Genomic DNA, 23,858 nt, shown 5'->3' with positions numbered 1-23,858 from the left:
TGCTGGCACTGGAATTAATTAGCTGGGCTTACTACATAAACCACTGAATAAGTTTTAACTGAATAAATAAATAAAAATAAAGGCTTTTTGTCTGCCATTAAAACAAACTTGACTCGGTTCAGAACCACTTGAATTGTTCTGAATTAGAATCACATTTGGCACTACAATACTCTGTTTAATTTTGTCATTTGCCTTCAGAACAAACCTGGTTGAGTTCAGGTTTAGGGAATCACAATTTCATTTTTAATAAATGGCTCTGACATGTTACTCAGTTCACTGAACTTCAGTCTGATGTCCATATTAGACCAGATGCTGGTTGAATGGTAATTTGATTAACAAAACATCTTCAGGCTTCTTTAAATGTGACCTTCCTTATTTCCGTGTATACACTGCACGGTTCTCATGTGAATTATAACAGATTAGAGAAAAAAAAAATCACAATATAAATGCATGTTTGTCATATCTACTGTCATCTTTATGACACACTTTTATGGTTGTGAGTGACATTGGAACAAGCAGATTATTGACCTATGATGACCCATCTGCTGTTTTAGGGGGGGGGGTATTCGTTTAACAGTCTATTCACTTTACTGTCTCCGACTCACCATTCGTTTTGCATGTCCATGTTTTGATTGCATACGAGGCTGAGAAAGCCTTGGTTATCCTGCCTCCTGCCCTCCATCACAATTTCCCTTTCACAAGCAAATTGGATTTAATGGTTGAAATCAAACCAATCAAAGGCATATCGAGCCAGTGGGGTGATTTATAAGAGTACACGAGCAGCCAGGAACATGAGATGATCACTGCCAAGGTCAGTCTAAAAAAGGCTAGATGAGGGAGCACGTGTGCTTACAACCATCCACGAAATTAATGTTTTATGCAAACACACTGACATATATGCACTCGATCTCTATCAAGACACATGTGGACCACTTTACTATTGATTTTAGATCGCCTTTTAAATGCACGCATAGGCATCATGAGTACAAATGCTAGGATTAGACAAGCGGTGAGAGAAAAGAAGGAGAGAATGAGAGGAAGATGTGTAACAGGAGATCTTGGTGGCAGGGTACTTTAAGTGCCTGATTCATGGCGGTGCTGTGTACTATCTGGTCCACAATGCTATTTCCACAACATTACATCACAGTGCTATTTTTCAAAAACACACCAGAGTGAATCCATCAACTACTATCAGATTATATCATGCTCACCAGACAATTTCGATGCCATAAAATTACCATCACTATCCCCCCAAACGTATGCAAGTACATTCATCAGTGCTGAGGAATAGCTTGGGTAAGGTAGTTTCACAGCTCATTGTTTTATGAGGGATCAAGGACTGTTAGTGCTTGCGATTTAAACCAAAATAACAATCCATACATCATTTGCTTCGGATAACATCTTTTTGAACAAAGCCATTTCAATTGCATTACACGATGTAAGCCAAACTCCAGCAGTGGTAAGAGAATGTGAAGAGCAATAACTCACAAAGACACTTCTTCCTCTGACTCCATTTAGCTGTTTCAAAAAGCTCAATAAGTCCTTTGTGAATCCCAAAAGAGGCAAAATGCAACTTTTCTGAAATGCTGCTGCTGCACATGCGCACCACAGCTGGAGTAAAAAATGATTCTGTAGATGCACGTGAAGATGGATGATAACAACAATGGCAGCGTGGAATGACTCCCAGTCCATATTCTCCTGGGACTTATTCGTGTCATAGCTGAGAGTCATTGAGATAGCAATCCAGCCCTGCAATCTGTCCAAACGAATGTCCATCTACTCGCCATTGTTAATGTTATTAGCGTATTCTTCTCTACATGCATGTGCGTGCAGTTTCATTACGAAGACAACCAACTGCATCCACTCGTGGCCCAAGATGAAAACTATATCGTTGTTAGGGATTCTTCTGTAAATGGACATCATTTCCAAAAAGCAGCTGTATAAAGGTGACATTTTCCTCATTTTCACTTGTAACATTGTAGTATAAATGGGGCCTTAAGTACCACAGATTATAGCAACCTGAGGTGGGATGCAAATGAATGTCGTAAAGTGTTTCACTCCTCAGCATTTCATCACACGCAATTACTGGCTAAAGATGTTTTCCTTTTGTCAGAGAACAAACATAAAGATTCTTAAACTGTATACCTATAATTCATCAGTGTAGCACATCACAACCAGCACTGTTATTGTAGCCACGTTAGCACACAGTGAATCTTTGTCTCGGGATTTGAAGGGCAATAAGCTTCAGGTTTAGGTGGAACACTAGTAAATATTGTTTTTAACTGTAAATAAATAGTATCTCCGTTGACAACAAAAAAATAACATTTTAGTAAGTAAAGTATGCAAATGTTGGTGCATATTGCGTGAAAAGAGCTTCAGGCTGACAGTAGTTGATGGACCTTGGGGGAAATTATTACCAAGAAAAATTGACCAAAAAGCAATACTGTTCACACAAAGCCTTCCTAGATGAGGCATAGTTGTTCCGGGGTAACATTTTAAAAGCAGATGAAAGTCTCACCAGGGGAAAAGGCAGTACATCACTTTATTTACAGGTGATGAAATAATGCCTGTAAGGAAAACAACCAATCAATAGTAAAAACAATGTGGAAATTCTAACATGTTCAGAGAATGACCAGCTCCTTTGAGTTTGGTATCTTCGGAGCCTTCTGGCAGAAATGGTAAGGGTTTGGAAAAGAACAAAGGAGAGAACTATAATTGTTCTGTTTGAAACACTTTTTTTTTGGCAACTTCTACCACATCCAACTGCTTTATCGTAATATTAAATGTCCCAAAATAATATCGTAATTAAGCTTACCAAAATATTTTGAGTAAATTGTGTTGCCCGGTGCCATTCTGCAGGGCAAATCTTCCCAAGCACTCGTCAGGAAACACACAATGAATAGCTGAAATTGATTTTTCTGAAGGAACTGGCAAAGATTCCTGACCTAAATCCTTTTGAAAACCCTTCGAAGAGAGCTGAAATCTGCCACCACAGGAGGGAATGCTGTGAAGGAAAAAAAAGAAGGTTGTGCAATGGAAGTGTGGCAGAAAACTCAATGACCAAAAGAAAACCTTTATAGGCTGTCATTGTTGCAAAAGGTTGTGCGATGAAAACCAACGAACCGGACCACAGCTGAATGAAGGCTAGATATCCTAAAAGGGGAAAGACTGAATGAATAAACAATATGCTTTCTTCAAATAGAAACAATGAATTGAAGAGTAGATAATTGTATAGCCTGGTTGGTTTGTAAGAACATATTCTGACACTAATTTGTTTTATTGTGTTTTCCATTACATTTTTATCAATAGTGCAGCTTCAGGCTGTGTTGTTTCATATATAACTGCAGCGTGTTTAATGTATGGTTGGTATGTAAGAATCATTGTTTACAGGCACAAATGCAGCTCCGGGGCAGTTCACTGATCTTCTGCCATGTTGTCTCTGGGTTAACAGGCTTTGTGTCAGCTGGGATCAAAGTGCCTTTACTTGAGAGGCTACCAAATCCCTTTTGAAATGCAGAAGCTATGTCATTAAAAAAGAAAAAAAGAAAAAGAAAAAAAAAGAATTGGCTAGTTTGCATTTCAATATTTTACTGTTCATTTAAAAAAAACAAAAAAAAAAACAAATGCTCTCAGCAGTTTCAAAAGGGAAAGTACTTTCGGACAGAAACTGTGACTGTAGCAAAGAAAGGACGACAGCAGGTTCATGTATTCAATGTTGATGCCTGGTTGTCAGGTTCATAAGATTTAATCACATTCAAAACACATCTTGGTAGTGTAAAGTACAAGGAGGCTGTCTAATTTGTGTTCATGCGAATGAAAATTGTTGGAAAAAATTTGGAATTTAAAAAATCATCCATAATCATCAATCATCATTGAGCCCGCGCACAAGTTATTCCGTTTCTATCCTGGAGATTCCTGTACCAGAAGCACACCAGATGGAATGAATGTAACAAACCACTTCTTTTGTTTACTTGATTTCCACTGTGATGATTGATACAGAAACAGTTTTTGTAATTTTTATTCATGCCGACAGAAACAAAGGATTGGTCATATGTGGAGATGTGTGGAGATGTTACTGGACAAACATTAGAATTATTCATGACTAAAGTAGCCCAGGGCTAAAGGTGAAAAGAAATCAGCCCAAAGGCTTTTCTGAGAGTAAATCCACTAACCATGCCCAACTGCACAGTTCCACATCTTTTCCTCTCACTCACACAAGCAAACACCCACATGTACCCACACATGAACACCTTCATGGGCTCTTCAGATATTTCACCTTGAATTGAACCTACATATTTCTGTGTGTGTGTGTGTGTGTGTGTGTGTGTGTGTGTGTGTGTGTGTGTGTGTGTGTGTGTGTGTGTGTGTGTGTGTGTGTGTGTGTGTGTGTGTGTGTGTGTGTGTGTGTGTGTGTGTGTGTGTGTGTGTGTGTGTTCATTGATATCCTGCAATTCCCACATCCCGACTGTCCATACAGGCATTTGCCAAATTTAAGACTGTTGAGACATAGAGCTCATACCAACCAACTCAATGCTGAAGGCATGGTACACTCAAGAGTTGACCACAAACCACTGCTCAAAATAGCTTCCACAAATTAGTGTACAACCATTTTCAAATATCCTATTCTATTAATTCTCTGTGAAGCACAGCATCAATGATTTTCACTTAGGATTAATAAACTACTTCTACTGTATTCATTCTATATTTCAAGTTGTTGTATGAAGGGGCGAAGGCCTCAACAAGCTACTCGAAGCCAGAGCATAAGAGGTGATGAGCCTAATCAGTATGAATATTTGATAATAAAAAGGCCTGTGCAGTTGAGGAGAAAAAAAATATCCAAGTTAAGAAAAAGTCATGTTTTTTCATACCAATGTGATAAAATATCTATTTAAAAAGTGAATGAAAATCTAAGATAAAAAAGAACCACAGAGAGGATTTATTTTCATAATGAGCTCTCTGGGGTGAAAAAACCCCCCGTATTAAACGTGAATTAGGAAGAGGGAATGCATATTTCATTAAAGCAGTCTAAATTGGGTCAGACTTTCTTATATCAGCAGCTATGACAGACAGACAGTGACAGTAATGGACTGAAATACAGTAGACAGGGAAGCGCATTCATAGAAGACTGACAGAGACTGAAAAGAGATGAGAAGAAAAGAAATCACTGTTTCCATTTAAGTGTCAGGAAAAATTCGAGGCAAACTTTTGAAATGTCAGTGCAAAAAAAACCAACCCCCCCCCCCCAAAAAAAAAAAAAAACAGATAAGCTGTTGTGAGCACTGTCAGTAACCCTTCATGGGGTAACAGATCAGTCAGCAACCATTGCCTTAAATGAGTGAGAATTTAGTGCGAGTTCTTTGTTATTTATAAACTAGCATTGTTTTAACCTGTAACTACAACCCCGTTCATTCAATGTTTCAGTGAAAATACATGATATTTACGTTAGGGTGGCAACGCTTCGAAAATGATGGTACAGTTAGTTGTTTTCTGCAATGAAACCATACATACTGTACATGCGCACAGAGAAAAATACACTAATAATGGCATGTCACAATTTACAATGGCGTGTAAAATTTTCCCTTTTCACTTAAAAATGTTATTGTGTAAACAGGATGTGGAGGCTGAAGAGTCTATATTATGTGTGTGAACATGTACATATTAAGAGGAAAGAGGGGACTAATGTTTTACAAATTACTTTTCTTTAGTGACTAAATCTAAAAAGAATGAATAATCCAAAGAAAACAACACTGAATCAAGCACCATTTCAGATCTTAGTCAAAGCATTTACTGAGCTAGATCATCTGTCTTCAGAATATAGAGTAGTCCCCTAGCAATCTGTACCAGTCTGTCTGCTTTTGAATTAAACAATGTTTCTTTTTTTTCAATTTCCTATCATTCAAAGAATCAGAATTTCTTTATTGTTATTGTAACAAGTAGCCCCATCAACCAGTTTCATTTGCAACTCCTTCCATATGGTCAATTCAGAAAGAGGGGCACGGAGTCGCTTACAAGTTAAAGTAAAGCCGCTCGTCAAAGATTCCTAATGGATACTTGTAATGAGAGGTTCAGCGAGTTGGACTACTTCCTCTCCCATCACCACAGCTGCCGAAAGCATTGACGATATGGGACATTATTTTAGATTTATTTCAAAGTATTATCTGTCAGGAGCGCCGCAAACTGACATATTCATGATAAAATGGCTACATAAAAAGCAATAACGCTGTACTTTTCTCATGAGTAAAATGTACTGATGGGCTGTCCAAAACACTCCTGTACATATTCATTCTTTGAGCCATTTGCTTGCACTTAAATTGATCTCCATCATGACTGATATGAGTTTAGAATATATAATTAATTAGCTATCTGTGTATGTCGGAGCGTTTGTGCAGCAGTGGAAATGTTGTTATACAAATTACGCACATTTCATTGGAGTGAGCGAGGGAGAGAGAGAGAGAGAGAGAGAGAGAGAGAGAGGTGGGAGGATGACAAACAGTTTCTATCATCATCCTGGAGGCAAGAGGAGGCTGCATGCTTATATAAGAATACACACTAACACATACACACATCTGCTGACACATTAGCTTGCGCGCACGCACAAACACACACCTTCTCCGTTTGTTTGAATGCAGATCAGTAAACGGGGTTCTCCTACAGAGCAAAGTCTAGTGGGAGGGCGTAGCAAACATATTATGGTATTAGAGTGTAATGACACATTGTTGGTATGAAGATGTGTGTCTGCGTGTTTCGAAAAAGAATCACATGTGCGATGGTGTGTGAAGGGGGATTGTGGAACTCTAAAAAAAAAAAAAAATCTCTGTCTCTCTCTCGCCTCTGAGTCTGTCTGTCTCTGATCTTGTTTTCTACTGTACCATACTGGTGCATTTGAAGTAGAGGCAGCTGGCATGCAGTGTGGGTGCGTGTATGTGTGTACACTGTTAAGTGGACGAATAACTGTCATCATTATCATATCGGCAGTAAGTGTTAAGCCAAGACAGAGACCTCGGGGAATGGCACCTGTGATCACTCGGGGTGAGGCAAAGCTTTGCCATGAAATTTAGTCAAAATTACATTTGCATGTTCAAAAAAATTTATATATAAATAAATAATAAATCATATCAGACTCTGTCCAGAGCCTGAAACAAGTGCTCCAGGAAAAAAAACAATTCTTGGGAACCTTATTGCAAAAGGTTTTTGGGAGGAATGAACAAGCGTTCATCTTTCCTTTGCCCACAGACAATTAAAGAATACTAACTCCAAATTATCACAGTGAGGCCAGATCAGGGGGGTATCTGGCTGAAAAGATATTTCCTGCAAGGAGGAGCACTTTCTTCTTTCCAAACTCCTCTTTGTCCTGCTGCTTGGCCCTCACATCTCAGATATTGGCTTTTTGTCCCCTGTGTTGTTGCAGAAGCAATCAAAAAGCTACAGCCTCCAACAGTTCCCAGCAGCCCTAGTGGTTCACGAACATCAACACTTTGAATCTGAATTGCTTGACTGAGCTCTTTTTTCCCCCCCATTTCACCAGATTTCCTATTAAAAGGCAATTCAAGCAGACGCTCAATGCATCAAATCTGCTAACTCTCTTATATGTCACTTTTCTTTTAATTACATAGGCAGCAAATTAACTGTAATAACCTGAAATGACATTAGGAAATATGTGATCTGATGTCATTACGATTCCCACATAGGAGTTTAGATACTCCTGGGAATATTTAGCATCACCTGCTTACAATGTTGAGCCACAATTAAATTGCATCTTACCTTCCTGTGCTTGAAAGGAGACCTTTGCTTATAAGTAATGCTTCAAAAACCTTCCCCAAAGGAGCTGTCAGGGGTATTTACAAATTAGATGTATTCACCAGTCTGAATAAATTAATATTAGTTTTCTTGTTTTTTGTTTTTTTCTCTTTACAATACATTATATCAAATCAAATGTCACCATTAAAGTCTGATATCATTTAGAAAACGAGTAAGTGGAGCAGACCTGTTTTCTCCAAGCACTGGTAGATCGAGTCAACTGAGTCAGGCTTTCCAAGAGCTCCAATGAAAAGAATACGAGTGTGATGCTCTTCAAACTCAATTTTGTAGGGGCACACAAAGGTGGGTAATTCTCAGTGGAACACATGATGTTCTGTCTCAGCATAAGAGCTTTTCTGACAAGGAACTAATGTTTAAATTGACGTCATTTTAGATGTTCTTTCTCTGTGTGCTCTTCCTACGGCAATCTAAACACACAAACACTTTCTCTCAAAGTAAGTCCTTGGCTATAGTGTAATTAACATAGGGAAACATCTGATACTTAAGAGGCATTGATCACATTATACTGACCAGTCAAATATTATGTATACATATTTTTTGGAGGTGCAAAATGTAGTAAACATAACAGTACATAAACAAGTGGGTTCAAGTAATAATCCTGCATTCTTGAAAATAGAAAAGAAAGAAGAAAGCATGACATTACGGTGGCATTAACCCTTGACCAAAGTTGAATCATCCCCAGTAACGGAATTGTTTTTTTTTTTCATATGGGAGGAAATCTCTTTCTGGGATACAGCTTTAACAAGACCTTAGACAGGCTAAACAGCTAGTGGTGGCACAAAGAGATAAACATGAATCTATTAGATGTGTGGTTTGTTTTTTGCAGTTACTCACAAACAAACAATGTTCAAGGTGATGGAGTTGGTTAAAAAAACAATATTTATAGAAAGTAGGGGTTTGAACCCATTTTTAAGCTTCAGTATAAACACCCTGTCAGTTAATTCAGTTACAACAATATAAATGTCAAATGCAGTGCCACATTTTGGCAAACGATCCTGATCTTAAACTAAAAAGGGATTTCCAAGGAGTACGCCGATCCTCAAATGAACAACAAGCATGAGTGTCCACTTCAAGCAAATTGATCCACTTAACCACTATCACCATTCAGGCAGAGGTAGATGTATTCTATTGATTCACTATCCTCCATTTCTCATCTTACCAGCTTACTTCAGAGCTGAGGCTATATGGAAAGCCCTGTGATGGGATCATCTAAGAAATAGCTCTCGAGAAGGTATTATGCCAAAGCCAAACCTTGCCCCAGTTAGACAACTATTGTTCTCATCTAATGTTTGTTGATTAGGGAGTAAATCTAATCAATAAAGCATCTGAAAGGGCTCAAGCATGAGATAGCTTCCTTTAAGAAAGTAAAAATAATCTAATAACATTTACTTTGTCAGTGGTTAATATACTATCGAGATAATGCCTTTTTTCTATTATTCATAGCCATTATGAACAAATTGCTGAGTAATACATTTCTACATGATATTCTCATGAGAAACCAGCAAGACTGAACAACATTCCATCAATACTTCAGCACTGACAGCCATCAACACGAAGGCTGATTGCTACTTACTTCAGGTGAAAGACTAAATAAAAAAGCCTCGACTCTCGTCTCACAACACTCCAAGTCAATGTACCCTTTAATTTTAGGAGGGTAGTGAAAAGAGGACCCAAACCTTAACTGACAAGTGTGTATACATGGCAACCACATTATTTTTTTCTTCCTCCTTCCTGTTGAATTGCACAAGGAATTCATGAAAGACAAGAATGCATTGATTATATATAATCAATGGATGAATTCAGATCTAAGCAGACGCATAGCTTACAAAATTCAGACACACACACACACACACACACACACACACACACACACACACACACACACACACACACACACACACACACACACACACACACACACACACACACACACACACACACACACACACACGCACACACACACATTCACACATCCATAACAGCAATAGAGAAACATTAATTAACCAAACAAACCTACCTTTACATTGACTACCTGGGAAACCTGCACACTATCATGCAAACCCCATTCTACCCAAGGCCGTCATCTAACTGGCAACTGATTGTTTAACATTTGAGCCAACTAAAACATATACACAAAAAATGAGAATGCCAAGCCAAAAGTACAACCATCAGATGAATAATCTATATCTCAATATACTGAGAACTCATGTAGCTGCTTTAGAGATAGCCGAATGCAAAAAAAAAATTCAAGTGGTAGTCCCAAGGCAAACCACTGAGATGTTTACTTCTGAAGACGAGGGGGGATAAAGCTGTACTGACCTTGTAATTTTCAACCAAAATACTCAATAAGAAATGAGCGGTAGAGGGAGAAGGGACGGACTGATACAAAGACACTTGGAGGAGTGTGGCGTGCAAGCAGCCTGTCGCTGGGGATGGTGTATTTATGCGTGTGCAGGAGAGGGGCTGGGTTAAATAATTTACACTCATCCAAACATGAGCACACTCTTTCATAATTTACACACAGCACATTTAACACACAATTGTGCGCACACACAAATGCCAAATTTAATGTATTCAGTTTTGAAAAAGAAAAAGTTAGTGCAAGAGCAGGAAAGCATGGTAAGAAAAGAACCAGGAGGAAAGGGATAAGTACGGAGAGGGAATCACAGTGAAAAAACAGGGAGCAGAAGACTATTAAAGTTGCATAAAGCTTTTGCTCAATGTTTACCTTGCCCCTTGCTGTCCCCATCGTGTCATAGCAATAAAAATAGTAGTAGACTACTTCAAAGTGAAAGATGGAGTAGAAGGGAAGGTTGTGGTCAGGTCAAGTACTGTGTGTACCCCCCCCCCAAAAAAAAAAAAAAAACGGTGCACAGGCAGAAGCTTTTTAAATATGAATCAACATTTTATTTAGCTCCATGCACAGGGAACCATATCCAAAGTGCCCTTGAGCAAAGACTCTTCGCTTCCATGACTGCTCAACTGAAGCAGCTTTGCGGTTAAAAGCAGCAGAGTGAAGCTGAACTGGGCAGCTCCCCAGTGTCAGTGTGTACTGAGAGGCATGAATGTGAAGTCGGAACATGCTGTAACTACATTAACCTGTGATAAAAATAAATCATAATGCAATCATGCGTTGTGCAAGTTTTGATGCTATTCCCGATGATTGAGTTGGATGAAGTTTGACATTCTGTAGCTGAGCCACGACTGCAAACTTTACACACATCTCTTCTGTCTCCTGTCAATATGGGACATCTTGAAAGATCCATTTTCCACAAATGCCCCCAACACAATTTACGGCCTGTTTGCGCAACAAAGTTTCGTGTGAAAATACATTGTTTCTGCATTTTCATTTCTGGTGTGCATGGCAACGTTTTTATAAATGTTTTTAACATTTTATACAGAAACACTGAAAACAATGTAGTTTTCATGTTTGACCACTAGTGGGTGAAGTTGGTTGTTTTTGTCCTGAAACCGCACACGCATGCACGCAGAAAACAACACCTTATAAAAAACAGCTTTTCAGAAAAGTTGCATTTTCCCTTGTTTACACTGAGACGGAGTTGGAGCATTTTCCAAAAGTTCCAACTTGTGAGCTGTTTTCAAAACGTTGCACTTTAAGTGGCTCCGAATACTGTTATCATGTATACGGGACCTCGGGCTGCTAATTCATCACAGCTACACGGGATAAATAAACAGGAGTCAAGATGGAAAAAAAGCAGCCAATTTGCTCGTATGTTTATTGAAACTTCAGTATCTGTGAGTGCTTTATCAATTATCATGATCACATTATCACTTGTAGTCTCATTATAGTGGATCAATATGAATAAAAGCTGGTAGAAAACACTGAAACTAAGAACAAGCTGCAAACGTTATGTTTGCATGTAACAGCTCTCATCTCTGTTTCTTCTCACATTTGGGGAAAGCAGTACATGTTCAACTTTTTTGCATAATTTCAAGAAAATTATTACAATTCTAAATACGGAAGTAATTGGGCAGCACCGTGATACAAGTGGAGAGTACCTCAGTCTTTGATCCAGTCCTTATATCATCCTTACTCTGTGCATGCGCATGTGTTACATTGTGCCGGAGACTTATCAATAGCCACAGGCTAATCGTACAGTGTATCTGGGTTAAATACAGATCACTGCTGTATGTACAGTATGTCTATGTATATTTGCTTTGCATGCATTTAAGGAAAAAATAAAACCCAAAACAAATCTACTCTACACTATAGACCAGTGTAGTATTACTACATGCTTGTGAGTATAAAAACTGGATCTGAGTGTGTGTTAGCCATGAAGTAAAAATGTATGCACACCTTTTATTAATATATATATAATAATGTATATTATATATATATATATGCCAGCACTAATACACGGAAGTGTGACTAATCTCAATTTATCCATCAAAAGCTGCCTGTCACTTTACTGCTGGAGGATCATGCAACATGTACAGTAAAGGATAACGTGTGCACGTGTGTATGTGTGTAAATCAGTTTACATAGTCATGTAATGGAGATTATGGGTCCTTGTGTGGACGAGAAGCATATCCCCATGAAGAAAACCATACAACTCCTGAGTAAAAGAATGTGTTAACATTTTCCAATGTACTTCACAAAATATTGGTAGTTGTCAACTGGTAAATCAAATTGCTTTATATGATATTGTTTGCATGAAAATACTTCAAGTTACCAGAGTCATGTATTTAACCATGTGGAGTGTAAATACTGGACTGGGGGAAAATTAAATCAAGCTGTATTTCCCACCATGGTGTTTGGGATTCTCTTGAAGAGATCACACGGGCTTTGGCTTTACCTCTTGCATAAAACATTTTACAACATACAGTTGACCGGGACACCTTTAATACCTTTTGGAGAGTGTATCAATGTAATTTAGATAAATGTCCCTTTACGACCAGAGCTAAAACTTAATCTGATAAGCTCACAGGGCTCTAATTAATATTATTATTATTATTACTATTATTATATCACTGCATGTCTCAAAAATAGTAAACTTTGTCACCTGCAATATGATGGAGCTTGAACACAGTAGTGCTCAATAAGAAAAAAATAACATTTGTGGCGTATGTCATGTAATGTGTGTGTAGTTAAAGCACCATTTGCAAATTACAAATCAAACTCAGTGACCCTGACTTTGAATAGAGGAGTAAGGCTGTACAGTACCAGAAAAGACAGTGCTCTGAATTTATAATTGTATACAAGCATGTAATATAACAGTTTAGTAAAGCTATTGCCATTCATGTTTTATCTAGGTATAAACACATGAGTTATATTATAACATGATCCTTGAAGGTTGCATACAATAACTTTGTATGGCTGAATGCGTTACTTTAATATGAGCAGAATACAAATACATCAAATGCCTTTTTTGTATTGTCAGAAGAACTTTATATACACAACTAATGAATAATGCTATGCTATGTTGTGTTAAATTATTAAAGTATTGTCTGTATACTTTACATTGGCGATGTTGCTCACCATACATATGGTCATTGAGTATTCATAAGAAACAGCCCTGAAAAACCACCTCATGTAATCGTTGTGATTTTCTTGGACAAGCGTCAGGATTTTATTCAACTTAAATCACAGGTCATGTCAGCAAAATATAAGTAGAACTTCCAATATCGATAAAATTATCCCTTGTGTGTTGCGATGAATAAAAAAGTATTTCTGTGTATGATGTTGAGGGTGTCTTCTTCAGACTTGTGCTTCCAAATTGTACTGATAGTGCCGTGGCCTCAATGAGCTTGAAGACCCAGTGATGTTTTTGTGTTCAGATGTGCTGCTGCAGTCAAGCTGCAGATCCATGGCTTAGTGGTTCACATTTGAGATCACATTTCCTGTCCCTGAGGCCCCCTAGTATCATCGGTCAAGGCTGTTTCACTCGATCTACTGCAAATGTGGCTGGTGCAGAGGTGCCTCCGGGATGTGGAACTCAGCTCCACCAGTTCCCTGCGGGTCTGAGCGGTTGCCTGTGAGCAGTTATGGTTAGCCCTGTGCTGCTGGGAGAGAAGAGGGAAGATCATCAGAGGAAATTCAGCACAGCCATTGATGCATTTCCAATTGAAGGTGGCAGATTGTTCTCTGACAGAGCAGAAGATATATTGTGTCGAGGACATACGAGTGTCCTGGAGCAGTGAGGAATATCATTATCCCTCTGCGATATTCTCACAGACCTTTAATCCTTGTTGACATTCCTGGTGTGAATACAATCACTATGCTAACGTCTCGCTGCTAACCCCGACTCCTCCTGAGGGCTGGACTCATGGGAAGGTGCATTTTGTATCCTAAGTGCAGAAAACCCTCAATATGTTGGCTTCACACAAGTTTGTAGGCTTTTGGTCAAACAAACAATCATGGAATTCCCAATTTAAACTGCAAAAAAGAATGCCAACAGTTGTACTTTCACAGAGCACCAATGATATAGCTGATGTAGACTCCAACTGGGTAAAATGCCTCTCACACGGTTTCTTTTGAGCAACGAAATACCATCTACTTTTTTCGACCTTTATGCCACTGTTTGCATGCAGTTTATCTCAAATGTGTTGATGCAAGGGGTTCTCATAGTCATTACTTTGTACATCTTGTTTCTTTACGGAGCACTAACATCCAGATGCAAGCTGCTCTTATTACCTGATGCAACTTCAGTTGAAATAAAGGGCAACGATCTCAGTACAACAGAGGTGAAGTATCACAGCAACGTCTTATGAATGCAGCTGATAAATACAAATTATGCATTATTTTTCCCAGCTTATTTGTGCCTTTGTATTTACAGTTATCTAAACAACACTGGATTGCACAGAGTATTTTTATAGTTAGTCGTACATTGTCTTGTTAGAGCACATCTGTTTATTTATTGATCATATTTGGCCTTTTAAATTGACTGACATTCATTAGACCCTATGACTCAACTGTCTGTTGGTTGTACTTAAGTCTACAGCCTGTGCTGACAGTTGGTCAACTGGACACGTGCACGCACGCACGCACACACACACAGAAGTCATTACGAAGGCGTAGGCGGCGAATTTCATGTTGAGGGAGTCGACAACATATTTCTCCAAAGAAAACAGCAGTCATCCATGTCCATATATGGGTAACCGCAGAGCACTTCCGAACTGAATGTTCCACATACATCAGCAGTTAACAAAGTCATCATGAGACAAGTGGATGAAGTGAAAAAGACAGAGGGAGACAAGGTATGAGATGGAATCAGGCACGCAGCTGAGCATAAGCCCCCGCAAATCTAAATTTCGAACATACATCACTGTGTTCCTTTATTCGTTTCTTTAAGTAAAGATCATCTTCTTGTAAATCACTTGTCCTGCTGGTACACACTGAATGGCTCATGGCCAGCTGACGGAGTTGTTATCAGGCACTGCCTGTGTTTGGTACACAGAGAAAAACATGCTGCTTGAGTAATAATCTAGTAGGAAGCCGTTATCATCCCTCTTGGACCATAGAGAGTGTTATCAGCAAACAGCCTGGACTCAACCCAGAAAGTTAAGACCCTTTTTAATAGACCACTGCTGTCAGAACGCTTTCACTGTAATAAGAAATTCATGTTGTCAGCTGCTGTGTTGCTCCATCGGGAATATAATATGGAAGTCACTTAGCAAGCTGACAACAGCACGTGTAGAGTTTCCTAAAACGTTTCTGGGTTGCTTATACTACAATAGGTGCTTGATTGTTTTGAGACAACTTTTTTTGTCACAACTTGGTTAAAATATCCACTCCTGTCATACTTAACTACATAGCTAAAAACTTTAACTGTCAATTAAAAATGGCCATGTATCCTACTAAGCAACACACATAATGAGAGATGTTTGATGAATAAGGCAGGCAATTAGATACTTTGCAGTAGATATGCCATTTCGCAGCAGTTTGTAATTTTGCTTGTTTTTCCACGTGCATTTGCACACATGTATATGCACCACAGTGTCTACTTGCACCATAGATAATAATTTGATTATCTATGGCATATAACACTTACTTAAGAGTTATATTATTTGGGTTAAGCCAAGTGTAGGCAATGTACAGTTAGGTGCTTAAAGATTTGCTCAGTGATTATATGTGTTTGTGTATTGGTTTGTGTAGTCTTAAAAAGTAATGCTTCCCTGGTGTTATTTGAGGACATGAGCATCCTGATTGTCTCGCTAAAACTGAAAACTGCTAAAAAGTGAATTTGTAGCTGCAGGTTATGTTACGTCTCCAGTGAGAATGAATTGATATGGCGATATATCTGCTTTATCTAGTCCTCTTTTGCAAATATGTAGCTTGAAGAATTTTCCCACACACACTCACGCACGCACACACACACACACACACACACACATAGACACACATTTATAATTTACAGAATAAACAATATCAAGTCAGTATTTGACTTGTAACATCAAGTAAACAGAGAAATGCACCTTCACAAATTGATACAATGAAAGTATCTATGGCATCTATCTATCTCTAAGTAACTGAGAAAGGCAAAATGTGAAATAAGAAACAAATGTAACTTCTATGATCATCCCATAAATGACCCTGACATTTGCAGACATTTGGAGTCAAACGACGTTTATGTTTTTGCTAATTCCAACATGAACCCAAAAGGATGAATACATCAGAAGCAGCTTCAGTCAGCAAACTTTGAAACGGCCCTCTCTGTAGCTGATTCATTTCTCCAGGCCCCCGTTGACAACTTTTCAATAAACTCCTCCATGTGGGCATCCGACCCAGGGTCTCTGAGTGCTCCTTTCACCTCTTCATCTCATCAAGCAATATTTTTCCATGACACTTGCCTCCTACTGTTCATGTGACTTTGCAAAGCCAACTGAAAAAGTAAGTAACCCTAAATACAGCTATATTTTGCTCTGGAACTCCTGTGAATGCTCCGTTCAGCTTGAGGAGAAATTCAAAACCTAACAGGCCTAGTGTGTCTACTAATGTATGATTGGACAAGCGCTTTTTGGAGAAAAGCATTAATGGACTATATCTAAATTTCTCTTGATAATTGTTGCTCTCCGTCCATCCTGTTTATCTCGTCTTTTGCCTGTTGTTTTCTCGTTTCCTTGTCCCCTGTTTTAGGTAGTGTTGCTGAGTGATGTGCCGAGGGGGTGGCCTCTGGACATGGATCCGGTTACAAACATGGGCATTATCTCCCCCACTCAGGCCTACATTTCACACACTGGCACTTGCAGAAATGCCTCGGGAATGGTTTTTCGGTCAGTCCCGGGGCAATTCAGCTCTACAGGAAAAACACAAAGAATGCTACAAATAACAAGCAAAACATAAAATTCAGCCCAATTACAGCCCAGAGCCCATGAAATGACCCACTCCTAAAAAAAAAAAGGAAAGAAGGAAAGAAAACCTCCGACGTGATCCTTTCATCTCTGAAAGCGAACAAATTTCCATCAAAGATGTGAGAAAAAAGACAAACCCTTTCCACAGACCAACTTTCCATAGGGAATCTGTGATGCTCTGGAGCATCTATTTTTTTTTTCCACAGAAAAAACAAGGGTGGAGGTTTACGCAAAGAAACAGAGTAAGAAGGATTTGTAACAAAGGCTACGAGCAAAGTAAATGAGCTCTGGATTCTCTGTTTGAAGAAAACGGGAGGAAAAAAGGAACCCGTGCTGGCCAATAAAAAATGAAGGTGAGAAACTGACCACAGATTGAGAAACAAACAAGGGAGACAGATGCTACCTGAGCTGGAAGAAGAAGGTGAAAATCTGTAAGATGGGGGAAGAAAAAACAAGAGTGTGTACGTGAAACAACAAAGCCATGAAAAAGTGCCAGACATGCTGGTAGAGGCGCATTTAGCTGGAGGGAAGAGAAGCTTGGCATCTGCAAACTGTCTGCCTGAACCCGTCACATTTAACAGAGAAACAAGTCAGTGAGGCACAAATGTGGAGCTTATATGCATTTGTGAAACGTATAAAAAGCACAGTGAAGAATGTATCGACCACATTATATATAAACTCGAATCATCTGTTTAAATATGCTACCCTTAAAGCCTGATTCACGGTGGGCTTTTGAGAGCAGAAACAGCTGGTAGTGTCGTGAGCACACAAGCAGACATGGAATTAAAATCACTGACATGTGAATGGAATTAAAAATGCTTATCTCATTACAGTGGCAGCTCTGACGGATGGGAAATATCAGGCAGTGTGTGAACGTTTTAATTTTTTGTGCCCACAATGTGTTAAAAGCAAGAAAAAAAATGGGCAAGAGAATAAATCTGATCAGTTTTAACAAGGGAATAGAAGAAACACGCGGTTTGATGTTTCTCTGAAGTTAAATGTCTGGGTACAAATCCCTAAACACACACTTGGTTAATCTAGAGACACAGGTTGAAGCGCATCTTTGGATTGTGGGAGGAATATAGTAGTGTCACATTGTGACAGGGAGAGCAAACTTCACATAAAGAAGCCACAGAGTTAACCAGAGTTGTACGCCAACCAACCAACTTGTTCAGTTTTGCAAACCATTTCTTTTTTTAAAGATACATACATAAATGGATTTAGGACAACCTACTGATCTGCAAGAATGAGGTACACTATACATAAAAAATAAGTTATGCACTTTCTGCCAATCACCAGTGAATATATGAGTATCAAAAGTCTAATTTATTTGCAAATAATGAATGACATTTAAAACAAATTACTGCACTAGGACAAAACATTCAGCATTTCACTATTGGAAGTGTCACCACTTGCATTAAAATAAGAATCAGTGTCTGACCATGCTGCCTCTGACCATTTATATCATCCATGGGTGGTTCGCAGCCTAGCTTTGGGCTTTTAGTATAAAATAAACAAGTATGGCTAGCCTCACATCCTGTTTAACACACTCCATTTCCTGCTTCTGCCTACGGTGGGAGAACAACAGAGACACATAGAGAACAGCCAAGAATTTTGGAAAGGAAGTCACAAATAATATGAGTGTGTGCAATGCGATGAGGTAGCAATAGAGACAGAAATTCACTTCCTATACGAAAGATAACAAAATCCTTTGGGGCATCCTTTGTGAAGCACTACTGCATCTCAAAATCTCATAAACAGGGAGGAATGGCCTTAATACAGCAGAAAGTAAGAGGAAATTCAGAAGCTTTGTCTGTTTTTATCTGCGCAATAAAGAATCTAATTTAAGTATTCAGCCAACCAAATGTGCATGCTTCTTCCGAACACCAGTATATCACTCCTAAATTAACAGATAGAGCCTAATAGGTGCCAGTAAGGAAAGGGAGGATATAAACAAGATGAATCAGTACATTCAACTGACAGGCTTATTGAACATTGTCAGTTTTTATTAAGTCACAAAGATTTGGGGGACTTGAGTGGAAATTGCTCCTTCTGGAGCTCAATATGAGATTTTACAGAAAGCTGCCATCTCTGAGCCTTGTTCTGCAAAGGTTTCTTTATCTTAAAGGTGATTTCTTTCCCTTTCCAGACTCCCTTATGCTTGCTCATGTGGAATTGTTGGATTGTTCTGACGATACTTGCAATGTGATGTGATACTGATAAGTGGTCATTTGGTCACACTGTTCAAAGCTTAAAGTTCTCACATGAGCCAACAAACATCTGGTGTTCCACGTCTTTTGTGTCCCTTTAGTAACTAAAGTATTTCGACTTTTCACTGTCGGAAATTAGCAGTTATTGTCAGTTTTTCCTCAAAGGAAAATATTTATTTTTTCATGAAGAGACACTTATTTCTTTTGATAACTACTTCATATTTTTGCATCAGGGAAACAGACTTATGTCAAAGCAAAATCCCAGATTGTGCATTGAAGAAAGCTGAACAAATGGAGACGTGAAACGATTTTTGTGTAGAGTCACTCATTTATTCCCTTTTAGTCTTCAGTACACTTGTAATGCACTTCAGTTGAACTCTCAAGGAAAGCTGAAGACGTTTCTAAAAATGATTGCATGCATTTGGTCCAGTGAGTCTTGTTGCCAGACTGAATACATCAAAGGTTCTTACATGTGGCTTCTAAACTATCATTTAGGTTGATAATCATTTACCTCAAAGTTGTTTCTTGAATAATACAATACGTGTTTTGACTAGACCAAAGATTGTATTGATCCCTCACTGTTACAACAGACATCTGCAATTCACACTTCTTAGTTACATCCAATGGGTTTCTAGATATTTGGATGTGTTATTAGCTGTTAATGTTGGTAGCAGTTTTAAGCATTGTTTACACAATAGTGTTTTCATTAAAAACTGAACGTTCCCATTGATTTTTCATTACAAAAACAAACAATAGCACCAAATGTACACAAACTACACACGTTTTCTTTGGATATTGAGTTTGCAAGATCTTATTGGTATAGATAAGTGATTAAAAAAAAAGAGTGTGTGTTATTTCCTATAGTGAATCCTACAATACTGTGAATACAACCAATAATACTACCAGTGGTCTCCATCTAATTTGGTTCCTCAAAAAACAATAAAAAAGAAGTTTAACAATTACCACAGTAAACACAAGAAATGCTCACAATGAAAGGAAACTATTTTGTTGGCTCCCATCCTCATGGTCTCATCAACCCATCAACCTAGAATACATAAAATCACCCACTCAGAAAAAAGACAAAACTGTTATATTACTCTCTCCTTTGTACTACTCATGACCATCTTTGTCCATCAGAAGGCAATATTAAAGTGAAGTTACCAAGCAACACAGTCATCTTTCCATACCAGTTTATACCCAAATAAAGATGCTATCACAAGTGCCATACATATGTATGTGGTAAAAAACAAAACAAAAAACAAAACCAAAAAAAAAACTTTCAATATATTTATTGATTTTTCTTCTGCAATTCCAAATAATTGCATTGATTTTGGTGGGGACCACAGCTCATATTGCAATCCCTCAATGTTTGACTGCATTTTGTATCTAATGAGTCAGTAATTACTTGAGGGAGATACATGTTAAGTTGTCTGTGAATATTGTGCAACCTATCATGTGCAAACTGCTATCAGCAGAGGCATATCAAACTGAAACTGGCAGATGAAGATGCACCGCAGCACCCCAGAGCTGCTCAGTCCCTGGCTGGGTGAGAAGAATTTGGTTCCATAACAAAACCCCTTTAACTGTTTTGTCTCATCAATGGGATTGAATACCTTGCCTGCCTCATATACAAGGCCATCTTAACGCTGCTGGTGCCAAAATCTACAAAGAAACACACCCTTTGTAATCCTGCTTCACGGTCAACTGATCAATGTAATTTTGTTGTTTTATACATTTTATGCAAAAGCATCAAATTATGCCTCTTCACACTCTGCTTTGGTTCAAAGCAACTGCATTCAAACTGCAGTCAAACGGCATGCGAGATTGCATCCATGTGCCGTTGTAATTTGCATCTGTGTCGTGCTGGGAGTGTCTCTTCTCCAAGATGAAGCGAAAACAAAAAAGGCAGCAAAGTGTTCAGCATGACTAACACCGGTACACAAAAGCAACAGCAGTAAAGCAATAGAAAGAGGGGGAAGTTGTAAGCGTGACTAATGGAATACCTTAGGGTGTGTGTCCTATGTATTTGCACTTCCTCTCATGTATAAATTATCCCCCTCAACATCCTTGATCCCTTCCTCACACCTTGTATCCCACAGGACCGGAGCCAAAGGAGGGGAAAGAAAAGCTGGGTGACACAGACGAGAACTGCCCACCCCCCTTCCCAGCAGGTCTCAGCTGCCAAACCTGACCAAGAGATCCCAGGCAGTCGTTCAACTCTCGGCGAGAGAGAGAAACGGAGTGCATACACAAAATCTAGAAAGATTATGACAGAGTGAAATGCTACCAGAGAAGAGGGTGAAAATGAGGTTAAAGCAAGATGAAGAAAAAGAATGGATGAAGGGAACGACACACACAACAACAAGTATCACTATGAACCTGTTCACAGCCACCAGACAGAAGTTGAAATGAAGACCTGTTCAGACTCTCGAAATAATAATGTAATGCAGTCTATTAAAGGGGCACTTTCATTTCATATTAAACTGATAAAACGGTTCAAATATGGTGTGATAATGAGAATAGTGTTTGGTCTCCTAATTATAATGTGTTCTACGCAACCTGATCTGACTTTTTCTCACAGTACTTCGGCTTCAAAGTGGTGCTGCAATGGAACCATATAAGACCAGTATAAGGTAGGTGTCCTGGAACAGCACAAACACCCAAGAATATTTCATGTGTAATTCTTCATGTTTTTAACAAAACTAAATAAACAGTACTGTTTTGAGGTTAGCATTTCTAGGAGGGACAAACATGGAAACAAAAAGAGGAAAATGTGTACCGGTACCTTAAAGGGCCGCTACTGTTGAAGGTGATGGGAAGGTCTAACTTGTCCATCTACCCATTCTGTCAATTCACTCTCAGTTTCTTGCACTTTAATGTCATTCATTCATCCCCTCATATATTCAGCCTTACTCCTCACCCCTCCATTCATCAAAGCCAGTAGGGGACAGAGGGACTTGACTTTGATGCGTTTTGCTGAGCAGTCAAGGGCACACACACGCACGCACGCACGCACGCACGTACGCACGCACACACACACACACACACACACGCACACACAAAATGGGTGTTCTACTCTAAAGAGAGCATTAGTTCAAGTCGCTCTCAAAAGCCTTCTGGGGTTGCAGGTTGAATTCCCCCATCAGACGTCCAAGGCCTCTGCGTGAACTCTGAGGCGTCAAAAAGTGTGACACTTTGTTCATTATAAAGATAAAACAAACACAGGGTTGCTTGTTTGATCTCCCATCTCTCCCTGAACGTGTCTCCCATCTCACATCTGCACATCTCACGCTCCCTCTCTCCCTGAAGCAAAAAGGAAAAAAAAAAAAGATAGGAGGAAATGGCAAGCTGTATCACTACATGTCTCTCACTCTCGGTGCTTCTGCTACTTGCGGGACTAAATGATTGAAGGGTGCTGAGAATAAACATAACCCAGGTGAAGTGAAACAGACAACCAAGGGTTGTAAATATATTTGGACTTATATTTTAGCAGTGTACATTAAGCAAATTCGGTATCTGTTTATATTCCATGTAGAGTAATTGAGAGGACAGTATCATTCTGAACATGCAATCCAGGAAATTGGTTTCATTGATGGATTTTACATGCAAGTGGCAAACATGGTTCCCGCAGTTCAGATTTCTGCATCCACCTATAGCTACAGTACAAGGGAATCTGCAACAGCCTGTCAGGCACGTAACTGGCAGCAGGAATACAAATTAGAATTTCACATTAGGTATTCTGTGATGGACTAGCGACTTATCCAGGATGTACCTTGTTCCTGTCCAAGACTCGAAGTAAAAAAAAAAAAAAAAAACAGGTATAAAAAAAATGTATGGATCCACTTTTAGGCATCAACTAATTGTGATTATGTCAGAAGTTGTACACTCAGTTCACTGGTTTATTCAGCAAAGTTTTTACAAACTCACTTCCTTGGATGCATCATCACCAACGACCACAATTATGGGAAATGCAACAAATATTTTCCATAAATTTGATGTATGAAAAATATTCAGCTACTGGATATTTAGGTATCATCAGTGAAACAATTCCAAACGACTCCAAACTGAGTCAGATAGAGGTAGTTAGTCCTGAGGTTTTAGATTTGTCGAGGAAAAAAAAAACTCCTTCTGGTCTATTGACAATGGAGTGTGTTTGTCGAACTCAACTCTGGTAAAATCAGGTAAAATAAGATAACCTGTGATAATAAGCCAGTATGTTCAAAACAAAACCTCTGGGGAACTAGCAACAAAGTCTCACTTAAAACCAGCAGCAATGTTTTTCTTTAACATGGTTCCATTGATTAAATGATTGCTGGCAATTGCCGAGTGTTTGCTTCTCTTTCTATCAATTGAAAACAACCCCATCAATTAATCCAGGCATCCGTCTGGATGGATCTTTGACTTGACCACGTTATACCTTCTAATGTCTACCTCTCTTTCCCTGCTGCACTTTATCCCCTCTTCTTCCTCCCCCTGCCTCTTTCTAGCTGAGTTCAGCAGCCAGTCACACCCCAGAGG

General features: G+C 38.9%; 1 protein-coding gene across 1 annotated transcript in view; it reads right to left on the bottom strand.

The window, feature by feature from the left end:
• lrfn5a (leucine rich repeat and fibronectin type III domain containing 5a) overlaps positions 1–23,858 on the bottom strand; it is a gene marked incomplete at its 3' end in the record, with an annotated part of 102,004 nt that overhangs the window by 18,291 nt on the left and 59,855 nt on the right. The gene's annotated exons all lie outside the window — the stretch shown is intronic.

This window comes from Blennius ocellaris, assembly GCF_963422515.1.
Source record: "Blennius ocellaris genome assembly, chromosome: 17".
Taxonomy (NCBI): Eukaryota; Metazoa; Chordata; class Actinopteri; order Blenniiformes; family Blenniidae; genus Blennius; species Blennius ocellaris.
The sequence above is the reverse complement of the archived record's forward strand: the minus strand, read 5'-3'. Positions and strand labels throughout refer to the sequence as shown.